At 44.1% G+C, this 11,628-nt stretch overlaps 1 pseudogene; it reads left to right on the top strand.

Moving 5' to 3' along the window:
- The first annotated feature begins 377 nt into the window (after window positions 1–377).
- LOC118451913 lies at window positions 378–9,131 on the top strand (annotated as a pseudogene).
- Window positions 9,132–11,628: the final 2,497 nt, after the last annotated feature.

Below are 11,628 nucleotides of genomic sequence, written 5' to 3'. Positions count from 1 at the left end.
CTGAAGGATGGGGAGCAAGCTTTCCTCCAGGAAGCCTGAGATGCGTACCAATTCTTACCGCAGTGCTTTGGGGGTTCAGTGCCCACCTATAACGAGGAGAAATGGGAGAGTCTCTTAAATTGCCATTTGAACTGTGCTGGTTATTAATTGCAAATGTGGTACTGGTAGATAACTCCGGCTTCCAGAGTTGCCCACGCTCAAAAGGACAGCTAAAAATGGAGGCTGACCTGGCGATGTTGAAAATAGGGCATAACCAGCATCTCATGGCCGGAGGGCTCTTCTCCAGGCTGACAACCGGGGTAACTTTTCTCCAGCCTCAGCATTCGTTGGGATGAATCCGAGCGTGAGTGGTGCCGTTCCCTAGCTGGAAGGCTGAGGCTAATGGAAGAGTGACGCACATATTGCATGGTCCTGTGCCAGCCACCGCCGTCAAGGCTGAGTAAAAATTTTAATTTATTTTAATGTAGCTATTGAGGCATTTTAATTCCATCAAAGGAAATAATACAGGACAATCTACAAATATTCACTTGCTACTTTTAAATGAATTTGATTCAGCTGTGCTTGGTTTCTCCTTTTTGAGTTTTACTTTGAGACTTACTCCTCGTTTACAGGCACAAGTATTCAAGGATTGTGAACCTTAAAATTTGTAGTCTAAATTCTGCATTTCGGCCATGAATATTTAAGCAGAGTAATATACTCTGTTCTTTCTGTAAGGCCCCATTTTTAGTCATTAATGCCTGTTCTTTTGAGCAAATAAGCCCCATATATATGAGACTTGTATGCATTTTAAAAAAGTTCTCTGGGACAAGTTCCAATATGACAATATTCTGTTTATGAATATTTATAGATCCATCAAAATTGGTGAATACTGAATTTGCTGATAAACATTGTGGAGGTGGTTTTTTTTTTTACTTTTCTTTTGAAAGAGACTTGAAAAATTATTTGCAAATTGGGTCATAATTCTGGTCAAAAAGCATCTCTTTTTTAGTTTTTGGTTAAAAAAAAATTTCAAACTTTCAAACTTTTTGAATGAAAGCAACTTTTCCATGCATATTTACCCAGATTGCAAAAAAGCTCGCAAACTTTTCGACGGTATTGAATAGCATGAAACAAAACAAAATATTTCATTTGTGGCAAAGATTTTAAGTGAACAAAAAATAAATTTGGGAGCTTTTTTAATGTAAGAGTTACGTTGCCTGTTGCATGTTAGTGGCAGATCCACGTGGTTGTGCTGGCATTGTTTCCAAGCTGCAATGAAAGTTCATCATCCAGATGCATCAGTGTTTAGTCAGAACTGTGCAGAAAACCATCAGGCTGTTGTCTGGATGTCCATAGGTATTGCACTGTGTTTAAGAAAATACGGTTGCCTCTTGCACTTGGCTCACGAATGTGGCAGCGTTTATTCTTTCTGTGCCACAAGCGTGGCAGTGTTCTGATTTTTCTCCTGTGCACCAGGTGTCCTCACTTGATATATTTCACATTTAAAATGGATTTTTTAAGGCTGCATAATTGAAGCCTGTTACTCTTACAGCAGTTGATATGAGATAAGGATTTAGGTTTCTGCATGCACAGTGAACCCTGGCTGCCTTTCCGCTGCCTCTCAGCACACACTGGGAAGCATGCTTGTATTTAAATACATGTGTGAACAGCACGTGATCTAAATAGCCCAGAAGGAAAGTCCCATTGCAACACATATGGCATTTCTGAATCAACCACTGCACAAAGAGATTTGCTTGTCTGGTGCGTATTGGGTTTTGACTTAGGAATGAAAACAACATATCAGTAATTCCCATGGGATGGAAACACAATTTTCCAGTCATCTCTAGCTGCGGGTGACTGATTCAGAAAGTAAAAGATTAAAGAGATACAAATGACAGCAGAAAGAAGAGAATGTCAAGAGGTCTACCAAGAAGACAATTTGAGGGAATGCAGGGGAGAGTGATTGAAAATGAGATAGCTTTATGGGGAAGCTACAGGGAGCCTCAAGGCAAAAGCACGGCTGCTGGTTTCTGCCAGTAATATCAGAAAACTGCAGTCAGGATATGGCTACTGCAGTGTTGTGGAAAGAGGCCAACACTCTGACACCTCAGCTTTATCCCCCAGCTGGTTGGGGGCACGGAAGGGCGTTGGTGGTGAACCTTTCTGCTGTGACAGAACCAGCATGAGTACCTGCTGCAGTGGGGTGCTCGTCCTTGAGACCTGAGCAGAAGAGGTTGGGAGTTTGACTGTGAGAATACACGTGTGTATTGTTCAGTAGAGCGTAGTGCAAGTTCGCCATGCCAAACTGGGGTCATTTATGTACGATATCTGACCGTAGGAAAGTATCAGTGTTGTTCTTAGCCAAATCCATGTTTCAGCAACAGCTGAATAGGTTTACCTCAAAATTCTCCACTCAGAACTACATATATTTTGATTGGGAAGCTTTTGGGCAGCATGGAGTTGTTTTCTGGCTCAAACAAAAAAGCACAAGGTGTTGGGATGACAGCACTGTCTCAATCTTATCAATGAACCACTGCCCTTTTGCCAAAAAGGAGCTAGCGATTTATAAGATATGGTTTGTTAAAAAGTATATATGGTTGTAGAGTACCATAAGTTAATAGATGCCTCATTAGTTCATTGTGTCTATGAAAGCAGGAAGCAAACTCACATGGTTTCGATCTCTTGCAATAGGACGGCTGCCCTTTTTGTTCTACTACAGAAGTGGAGTTACCCTTCAAGAAATTAAAAGCATGCAAGGGTTAGGAATCATTTCTTTGTCAAATAGTTGAAGTCTAGATCCTGAATTTTCCTATACATGCTGTTACCTTGATTTTTCAGAGAGACTTGTAATGTGTGCATGTTTGCTCTTGCAAAACCTTTTTTCATCTTCTGCAGGTAAGTCTATAAAGCGGCAGTAAGAGGTCCGAATAGTGAGCAGCTAGACATGCCTGTAAAATGGTATCAGAGATCCTGGATTTTTAAAACTTTTTGATATACAGTAGTGTGGTTTTTTTTTTTTTTTCTTTTCAAACCCATTTTGCTTTACTTTCTTCAGTACAAGAATGATACTTGACATGGGGTCTTGTTTAGAACTTCTGTTTTCAAAGGAAATAAGGTTTTACTACGTGTTCTCTTTGAAGGGTTTTGCACAACATTTTGTAACTACCTGCCATTTTCTTTGCCTTCACTTTCTGCAGTGCTGATGCCTACTGCTAAAGATGGCTCAAACATGGGTGGTTCTGGCTGCACTGCTTTTCTTGTTAATCAATCTGATTGAAGGGCCAGGTAAGTGAGAGAGATCCAAAACTGCATGCAGCACTCTTTGGTACTCTGTATTTCCAACTCACCAGTATGCTGAAACTTCAGAGTTCACCAGGGGAAATTTTGCTTATTGTTTAATGTGAATGCAGAGAGTGATGATGTCTCAGCTGGCAAAATAATCACGTGCCCCTGCAGGGTGGCACAGGATGATATATCTGATAGGCATCCAACACAGATCATCTGAAGACCCATCTCCTGTTCAGCTGGGATGATATCAGGAGAGCTATGATTTCTGGTAGAAAAGGGATCTACATATGCCCCTTACTAAATATGCCTTGTGGACTACTGCCCCAAGTGATCTTGGGTTTTAACCTTGTTACAGGTGTATGTTCCACTGCTATCCCCGGTTTTACTTGCACTTTAACCAAGGCGCCTCATTCAGTAACACAATATTTTTTTTTTTTTTTCCACAAGTAGTTTCCTTTCCCTTAAGGGCAAATCTTGCCCTCCCCATCAGTTTTTCAAAGCCCATATTAAAGTGATAGAAATATGTTGCCTAAAAAAAAGATGGAGGACTTGCGGCTCATGAGCATGCATCACATGCCTCCATGGTGTCCACAGCAGAAAGGCACCATCTCTACTGCATTTCCAGACTTCAAAGAGTGACAGCAGGAAGCTCGACCTGGAAATTGAATACATTGTTGGACTTCAGGCACAACAGTTTTGTCCGATTCCTCCTTTAGTTCCCTCCTATCAAATTCTTGATTCTACCTACCCAATCTCCTAGATATTTTAGCTGGAGCTTCAGCAAGCTATGGGTTTTTTCAGTATATGTGCACTGCCGTACTTGTAAATCTTCATTTAATCCACCCCTCTCTGTCATCCCATCTTCTCCTGTTACTACTGCAGTCACCTTTTGGAAAACATGAGGAAGCAGTACTTTTAGATGCAGCTAGATAGTTTTGGAGATATTCACCCTGGACTTTTTGATGTATTTTTTCCCCTAAAGATTGTTGGTGCTAATATTCAAAATTATTTTAAAATCTCTTAAACTGGTTGTGCAAACTAAAAGATGCCACCTATTTTTCAGGTTTCCCAGTTGGTGATTTTATACTGAACTAAAAAATAATGGTTGAGGACTTTTTTTTTTTTCCTCTTCTTCTCTAGTCCCTCCTATAGTGACCCTGACCCGCAACAAGAGCGGGGTGGCTCTCTGTCAAGCATCTGCTGGAAAGCCAGCAGCTGACATCTCCCGGATCCCTGCAAGTAATCACAGCGCCGAGGAAGAAGTCAGTCACCCCAACGGAACAGTGAGCCGAGTGAGGTACGTAGGCTTCCCACTGTCACCTGCCTGGCTACCCTCCCAGCTACAAATCAGACCTGTTGTGTAAGTAACACTGTTCTGTAATTGCTCTTCATCGTGCTCCTGGGCTTCTTTGTGCTGTTCTACGCAGCTGTTCCCACTGAATGCCAGGGCTCTGCAGGTTGCTGGATGGGGTGACAGGCCAAAGGTCTAGTGCGTGTTGATAGAGAAGTTAATACTTTTGTGTCAGTCAGTTGAACCCAAATGTTTTGTGGCATTGTATGGGGAAGCTTTCAGTGCATGCTTCTTGCTGTCCCTCTTCTGTTTTACAAGAGCTCATTATTCTGCTTGTGGTGGGTTGACCCTGCCTGGGTGCCAGGTGCCCACCAAAGCTGCTCTATCACTCCCCTCCTCAGCTGGAGAGGGGAGAGAAAATATAATGAAAGACTCCTGGGTCGAGATAAGGACAGGGAGATCACTCAGCAATTACTGCCATGGGCAAACCAGACTTGACTTGGGGAAATTAATTTAATTTACTGTCAATCAAATCAGAGTAGAATAGTGAGAAATAAGAACAAATCTAAAAGCACCTTCCCCCCAATTCTCCCTTTTTCCTGGGTTCAGCTTCACTCCCGACTTCTCTGCCTCCTCCCTCTGAGTGGGGGATGGGAGTTGTGGTCCGTTCATAACACTTCATCTCTGCTGCTCTTTCCTCCTCACACTCTTCTACTGCTCCAGTGTGGGTACCTCCAAGGGGAGACAGTCCTCCATGAACTTCTCCATCATGAATCCTTCCCAGAGGCTGCAGTTCTTCATGCACTGCTCCTTCCCCCAGGGTCCCAGCCTCCTTTGGGACCCCCTCTGGCGTGGGGTCCTCCCCAGGCTGCAGGTGGAGATCTGTCCCACCATGGGCTGCACCAGGGGCTGCAGGGGAATTTCTGCTCCGGCGCCTGGAGCCCCTCCTGCCCTCCTTATTCATTCACCTTCGTGTCTGCAGGGCTCCTCCTCTCACCTCTCTCTCTCTCTCTCTCTCTCTCTCTCTCTGGCTAATGTTCCATAGCAGCCTTCGCCCCTTCTTAAATATGTTATCCCAGAGGTGTTACCGCCATTGCTGATGGCCTTGGCCTTGGCCAGCAATGTCTTGGAGCTGGCTGGCATTGGCTTTATCGGACATGAGGGAAGCTTCCGGCAGCTTCTTGTGGAAGCCACACCTGCAGTCCCCCCGCTACCAAAACCTTGCCACACAAACCCAATACACTGCTTCATTGACCTTTTTAATCACTGATGACAGAAAAGTTACTTTCGACAGCCACCGTGATATAGCTCACTAATTTTTTATGTGAAGCTTTGAACCTGTGGGGTTGAATTTTGTCCAGTTTACCACAGTGGTGATGGTCTGGAGAAAAATTCCTTGGAGAATGTCTGTCTGACATTCAAGTGATCTTTCCCAGGGCCAAGGGCAGTGAAGGGTAAAATTCAGCTTCTCAACTGGCTGTGGTGGACCTGTTAGAAGTCTATGCCAGTAGGATTTGTAAGAACAGCTAAATAAGTGCTCGTATCACCAAAATACCTCAGTAGAGTTATGAAGGACAGAATTCAGCATTGATCAGTCATTAATAACAGCATTTTGCAGGGATGGCTGGTCAGTTCTGTTGCTGCAGTGCTAATATCACTTGAAGGACGGGAGATGGTAGAGGCAGATGAGTTGAAAATGAAAGCGTGCTTGTACACACAAGTGACTGGGTGTGTGAAGCAGCTTCCTATTGCTGGTGGGCACCTGGACATCTCATCTGTGTCCTTCAGCTCACTTGGGCTGTGGGGGTAGAGGATTAGCTTTCTCCTCTGGTTAAGGTAGGTAGTAACATCATGTAGTCAGTGGGTACTGATGTCTAGTTCTGCAGCTTTCTTTTCTCATCTCTCGGACACTTCCCCCAGGCTTCCCTACCTCCTGACAGGAGGATCTGCAAGTGTTGCTGCTGTCACTGGTGTGACTTTATGCTTGATTTTCAGGTGTAGAGGTTAAGTCATTTAATGAGCCTGAAATGTGCAGGTACAAGGACATATACTTGTTGCCAAGAAGGCCAATGGTATCCTGGGGTGCATTAAGAGGAATGTGGCCAGCAGGGCGAGGGAGGTTATCCTCACCCTCTACTCTGCCCTGGTGAGACCCCACCTGGAGTACTGTGTCCAGCTCTGTGCTCACCGGTTCAACAAAGATGAGGAACTCCTAGAGAGAGTCCAGAGGAGGGCTACAAAGATGATTAGGGGACTGGAGCACCTCCCCTATGAGGAAAGGCTGAGAGAGTTGGGCTTGTTCAGCCTGAAGAAGAGAAGACTGAGAGGGGACCTCATCAATACTTACAAATCTCTTAAGGGTGGATGTCACAAGGACGGAGCCAGACTCTTCTCGGTGGTGCCCAGCGACAGGACAAGGGGCAATGGGCACAAACTGAAGCATAAGACGTTTCAGTTGAATGTGAGGAGTAACTTCTTTACTTTGAGGTTGACAGAGCACTGGAACAGGCTGTGCAGGGGGGTTGTGGAGTCTCCTTCTCCGGAGATATTCAAAGCCCACCTGGACGAAGTCCTGTGTAACATGCTCTAGGTGAACCTGCTTTAGCAGGGGGGTTGGACTAGATGATCTCCCGAGGTCCCTTCTAAGCCTTGTGGTTCTGTGAGGAAAACATAAAGACAGGAGAAGAAAACAGAAAGGCAGTTGTCATCGGTGGTGGCACCTCTGTGGTGGTGGTGACCAGTGCTTGCTGCACTTGGACAGGAGCCTGTACCTGTCCCAGAGTGACGTGCTTCTTTGGGGCAGGGGAGGAGAGGAGAAAGCATGCTCAGATGGGTTCCCTGGCCCAGCATGTCCCTGTAGAACTGAGAAAAATGCACCTAACAAGCCAATTCAGTCATGTCTTATAGGGTGACCAAAAGTTTCAATGAAGGGAAAAGTAAAACCACAGCGCATTCAAGAGCCGGATGTAGAAAATAAGAACTTAACCTATGAGTGTAACTGTATTTCGAAGAGACTCTTTCAGCAGCTGAGGGCAGCTGTGCACCTTGCCCCATCAAACCATTTTAATTTCCTGACACCCTACTTTCAGCTTTCCCCTTACGTAAATTGGCATGTGAGTCGGCAGCACCATTTGCAGTAAGCGGGCTTTTTGTGTGTGTGTGTGCTTTGTGGGGCTTTTTTGTGTATTCTTCACTAAAACGTGTAATTCTGTTGCAACATCTCTGCTCTGACAAAACTCCCATTTATCCCTGTGTGTGCTTGGAAGGGGGAATGAGGAACAGTCTATTTGGGAGGGTGCCTGTTGTTTGGATGTCCCTATCTTCATATATATTCGAGTATCTGAGTAGTTGTTTAAGCACTAGATCGAGAGTGAAGTAGTGCATTTCCTGCCTAAGAGTACAATAAATTACATTTACAGCACCAGTGGATAGGCTGAATTTTGAACCTCTCAAAAGTGAATGGTTTTGCACTTCTGCTTCACAAAGTAATCTTCACTCTGATTTTTTGCTTAAGAATGTGTATTGCCCTTGATGGCGGAAACACGCCTGATCACAGATCAGATGAAAACAGGCAGACATTTTCCAATGAGGGAAAGGGGGACACTTCCTTATGCTGTATTAGAGAGAAACACGGCTGAGAAACTTTTCTTTTTTAAGTTGCAGTTCAAACCCTCAGAAGCTAGGAAACATCAGTGATAAATTTGCCACCACAACTTTTACTTCCTCTCTAATTCCAGTGTGTCGTGATACGTATTTAACAGCACGAGAATACGCTGCTCTTTGCTAAGGGCTTCTGCCTCATTTAATGCACGCTGAAAGAGCAATTATTTCATATTTTGTTTTTTGCTCACAGTTAAATTAATGGCTGTGTGCCTTTTTTGTTGCAAACTAGTTGAACAGTGCTCTGAAGTTAGCATGATTAATTTCCTGATAGGCTTTTCTATGGCATTCAGGACCATTTGACTGATGGGAGTGGGAGTTGCAGAGATCAAAGTCAAAAGCTTCCAGTAATTTTAGGTGCCTAAATTGGATTGCCTGTGGCCTGCCTTTTTGGTTTGGGATATTTTTTTTTCCCCCACAGAAAAGTTAGCATTGTTCATTATCGTCTATTTTGCTGAAAATCCTGACATTTCAAAATCTGTGTTCAATCACATTAAGGAAAAAAAGGAATTCAAAAGGCTGTCCTGTTTAGGCTTTGTGAAGGCAGTTGTTGCATCCCTCTGTCAGTTCAGGTTTCACCCTCTGTGCCCTCCCCTTTTGCTCACAGAGCTTAGAGAAATAACTTCACAGTCTCTTTGCAAAAGCAATGTTGCCTACCAGGTTTCTTCTGGTCCTGTTTTTTGTTTGGACTCTATAGGTATGATGGTTCCACAAAATTCTACCATGTAATATAATGGTACATATTTTTCTTTGTTACAGACTTAGAACCTCAGGTTTACACCATTATGTGAGAAAACAGCTGCGGTCAAGCCTCCTGTCTTGTCAGAGAGTATCTATCTATCAGAATTACAACCCAAGGATGATATATATGAACTATTAATAGTGTAGACATAAGCAGTCTAATACCAGCTGAGCTCCTAATGGTACTCAGTTACTTGAACTTGTACTTCAACTCACAAATCTCAGCCCTTGCTGCATAGCAGGCCAGCAGAACACTCAAAACTGCCCCACAAAAGCCTTTGTCTTTCCTGACCTGAAGGCAGCGGGGGAGAGCAACCTCTTCTAGCAAATTATTTCTCTCTTTCTCTACATATCAGTACAGCTCTTGAAACATTTGAAACTTTAAAGACTGAATTGGGGAAATACCTACTTGAATTTTGTTTGAAAATGGACTCTGAGGTATGTGCTGTCTTTACTCAAATCAAGAATTGACACATTTCTGTGCCAGAGTAACAGACTGCTGGTGAAAATATAGCACTCTTTTCCATTTTAGCAACTGGCTTCTCTTTGCAATTTTGTGTTGGAAACCGGGAAGTGACGCAGGGGACCCCAAAGCATAGAAGGTCAAAGAAATGCATCTGGCAGAAATGCAGAAATAGGAGGTTTTTTCTTACTGGTTTGATAGCTACTTGTGGCAGATGACAATCTGGCATTTGTTATCTTTGTTTATTATTTTTTCTTTAATGTATTTCTTTTTCAATTAAACTTTCTGTTTGCATTGATAATGGAAGAAAAAATGCCAATTTGAAATTGTACTTGGTATGGAAATGAGAAATAGCAATAGGCAATTTTCTAAGATTCATTTTAAAGTAGATGTGCAAATATGTAAATATTTACCTAAATGATTTCTGGGGCTATTTGGGTAAATGTTTATTGACCAGTTTCTTAGAAAGTGAGATCACAGCATGGTTTTTACTGAGAACAGAAGCATTAAGCTGTGAAAAATGCAGGTGGTGTGCTTGTTTAAAACAAACAAAAAAAGCCCTAACCAAATGATTTATTTGTTCTTATCCTCGTTGCCCCAAAGATGAACCCTCCCCCAGATTGGCTGTTAATTTCGGGTTTCATTCATCAGATTTGTCAAACCATCCAAACACTTACGCAGCAGTAAATATACTCAAATGTGGGTTTTGAACGGCCTTCGCCTGCTGGTTGCTGGAGAAAGTCATCTCTGCTCCTTCAGTGTTCTTAGGCATGAGGATCTCCCCGTGCCTTTTAATTGCACTTCACTTTATCACTTCTAAATAGACATGGGTGGGCACCCACTGACATCTCTCCAGCCTTTCATTTTAGTCAGAAAGGCATGAAGAGCGACTCTGTGCCTTAATGAAAAGTGCCTGCAGAAGGTAGTCCGTTCATGCCTGACAACCGAGCAAAGCCTTTCCTGTGGAGTTAAATGTCAACGGTGGGTCGCTATCTCAGAGCTGCGTACAGCTGCTTCTTAGTGTCATCTATGGGGAAGGGGACACACCTTTTCCTGTATACGGCCTCTGGGGGAAATAAGTGACAAGCAGCTCGGAATTAGTGAAAACAGGTTTTCGGAGCTGCTAGCTAGGAAAAGCATTTTTTGTCGCTCTAGTGCAATCCACAGCAGTGCCTCAGTCTAAGGAAGTGGCTTCCCAGTTCTGCTGGCCCACGGCTGGCAGTGCATCCTGGGCATGATCCAGCACCCTTTTTTGTTCTCCCTGTCAGCCTGGGCCTTTCACAGCCCCGGTGTTGTCAAGGAGCTGGTTGTGATGGGAAGCCTCTGAAACAGGGGAAAGATCTCCTGTTGCTTAGCCCAGGTGGGTCTAAACCTGGCTTCCTAGGCTGGTGTTGGTCAGTGTGACAAGTGAGCGTGGATCATTCCTGTGGACAGCTACAGCAATTTGGGTCTGTCTCCTTATTTGGAAGCTGGACCATTGCAGCCAGACATAAGCATGATGTGGATGTCAAAATGAAGAGAGTTAGGCTGTGGATCAGTCTGCTTTTGGCAATCATGTTGCACGTGTTGTTATTTTTAGGGTGCAAAGCAAGAACTTTTCATAATTCCTTCACGCTAAGTAAGCATCCTGGCTTTTGTCAGGAATAGTGTGGCCAGCAGGAGCAGGGAAGTGATCATGCCTCTGTACTCCGCATTGGTGAGGCAGCCTCTTGAATACTGTGTTCAGTTTTGGGCTCCTCACTACAAGAAGGACATTGAGCTGCTGGAGTGCATCCAGAGAAGAGCCACAAAGCTGGTGAGGGGTCTGGAGCACAGGTCCTAAGAGGAGCAGCTGAGGGAACTGGGGTTGTTTAGCCTGGAAAAGAGGAGGGGAGACCTTACTGTCCTCTACAGCTGCCTGAAAGGAGGGTGCAGTGAGGTGGGGGTCAGTCTCTTCTCCCAGGTAACAAACGATAGGATGGGAGGAAATGGCCTCAAGTTGCACCAGGGGAGGTTTAGATTGGATACTAGAAAAGATTTCATCACTGAAAGGGTTGTCAAACACTGGAACGAGCTGCCCAGGGAGGATGCCCAGGTTGAGTCCCCATCCCTGGAGGTATTTAAAAGATGGGCAGACAAAGTGTTTAGGGACATGGTTTCATGGTGGGATGGCAGGGTTAGGTTAACGGTTGGACTTGATGACCTGAAAGGTCTTTTCCAACCTAAA

The sequence above is a fragment of the Egretta garzetta genome, unplaced genomic scaffold, assembly GCF_000687185.1.
Source record: "Egretta garzetta isolate BGI_Z169 unplaced genomic scaffold, ASM68718v1 scaffold383, whole genome shotgun sequence".
NCBI classification, from domain to species: domain Eukaryota; kingdom Metazoa; phylum Chordata; class Aves; order Pelecaniformes; family Ardeidae; genus Egretta; species Egretta garzetta.
Note: the sequence above shows the minus strand (reverse complement) of the source record. Positions and strands in the feature narration are given on the sequence as shown.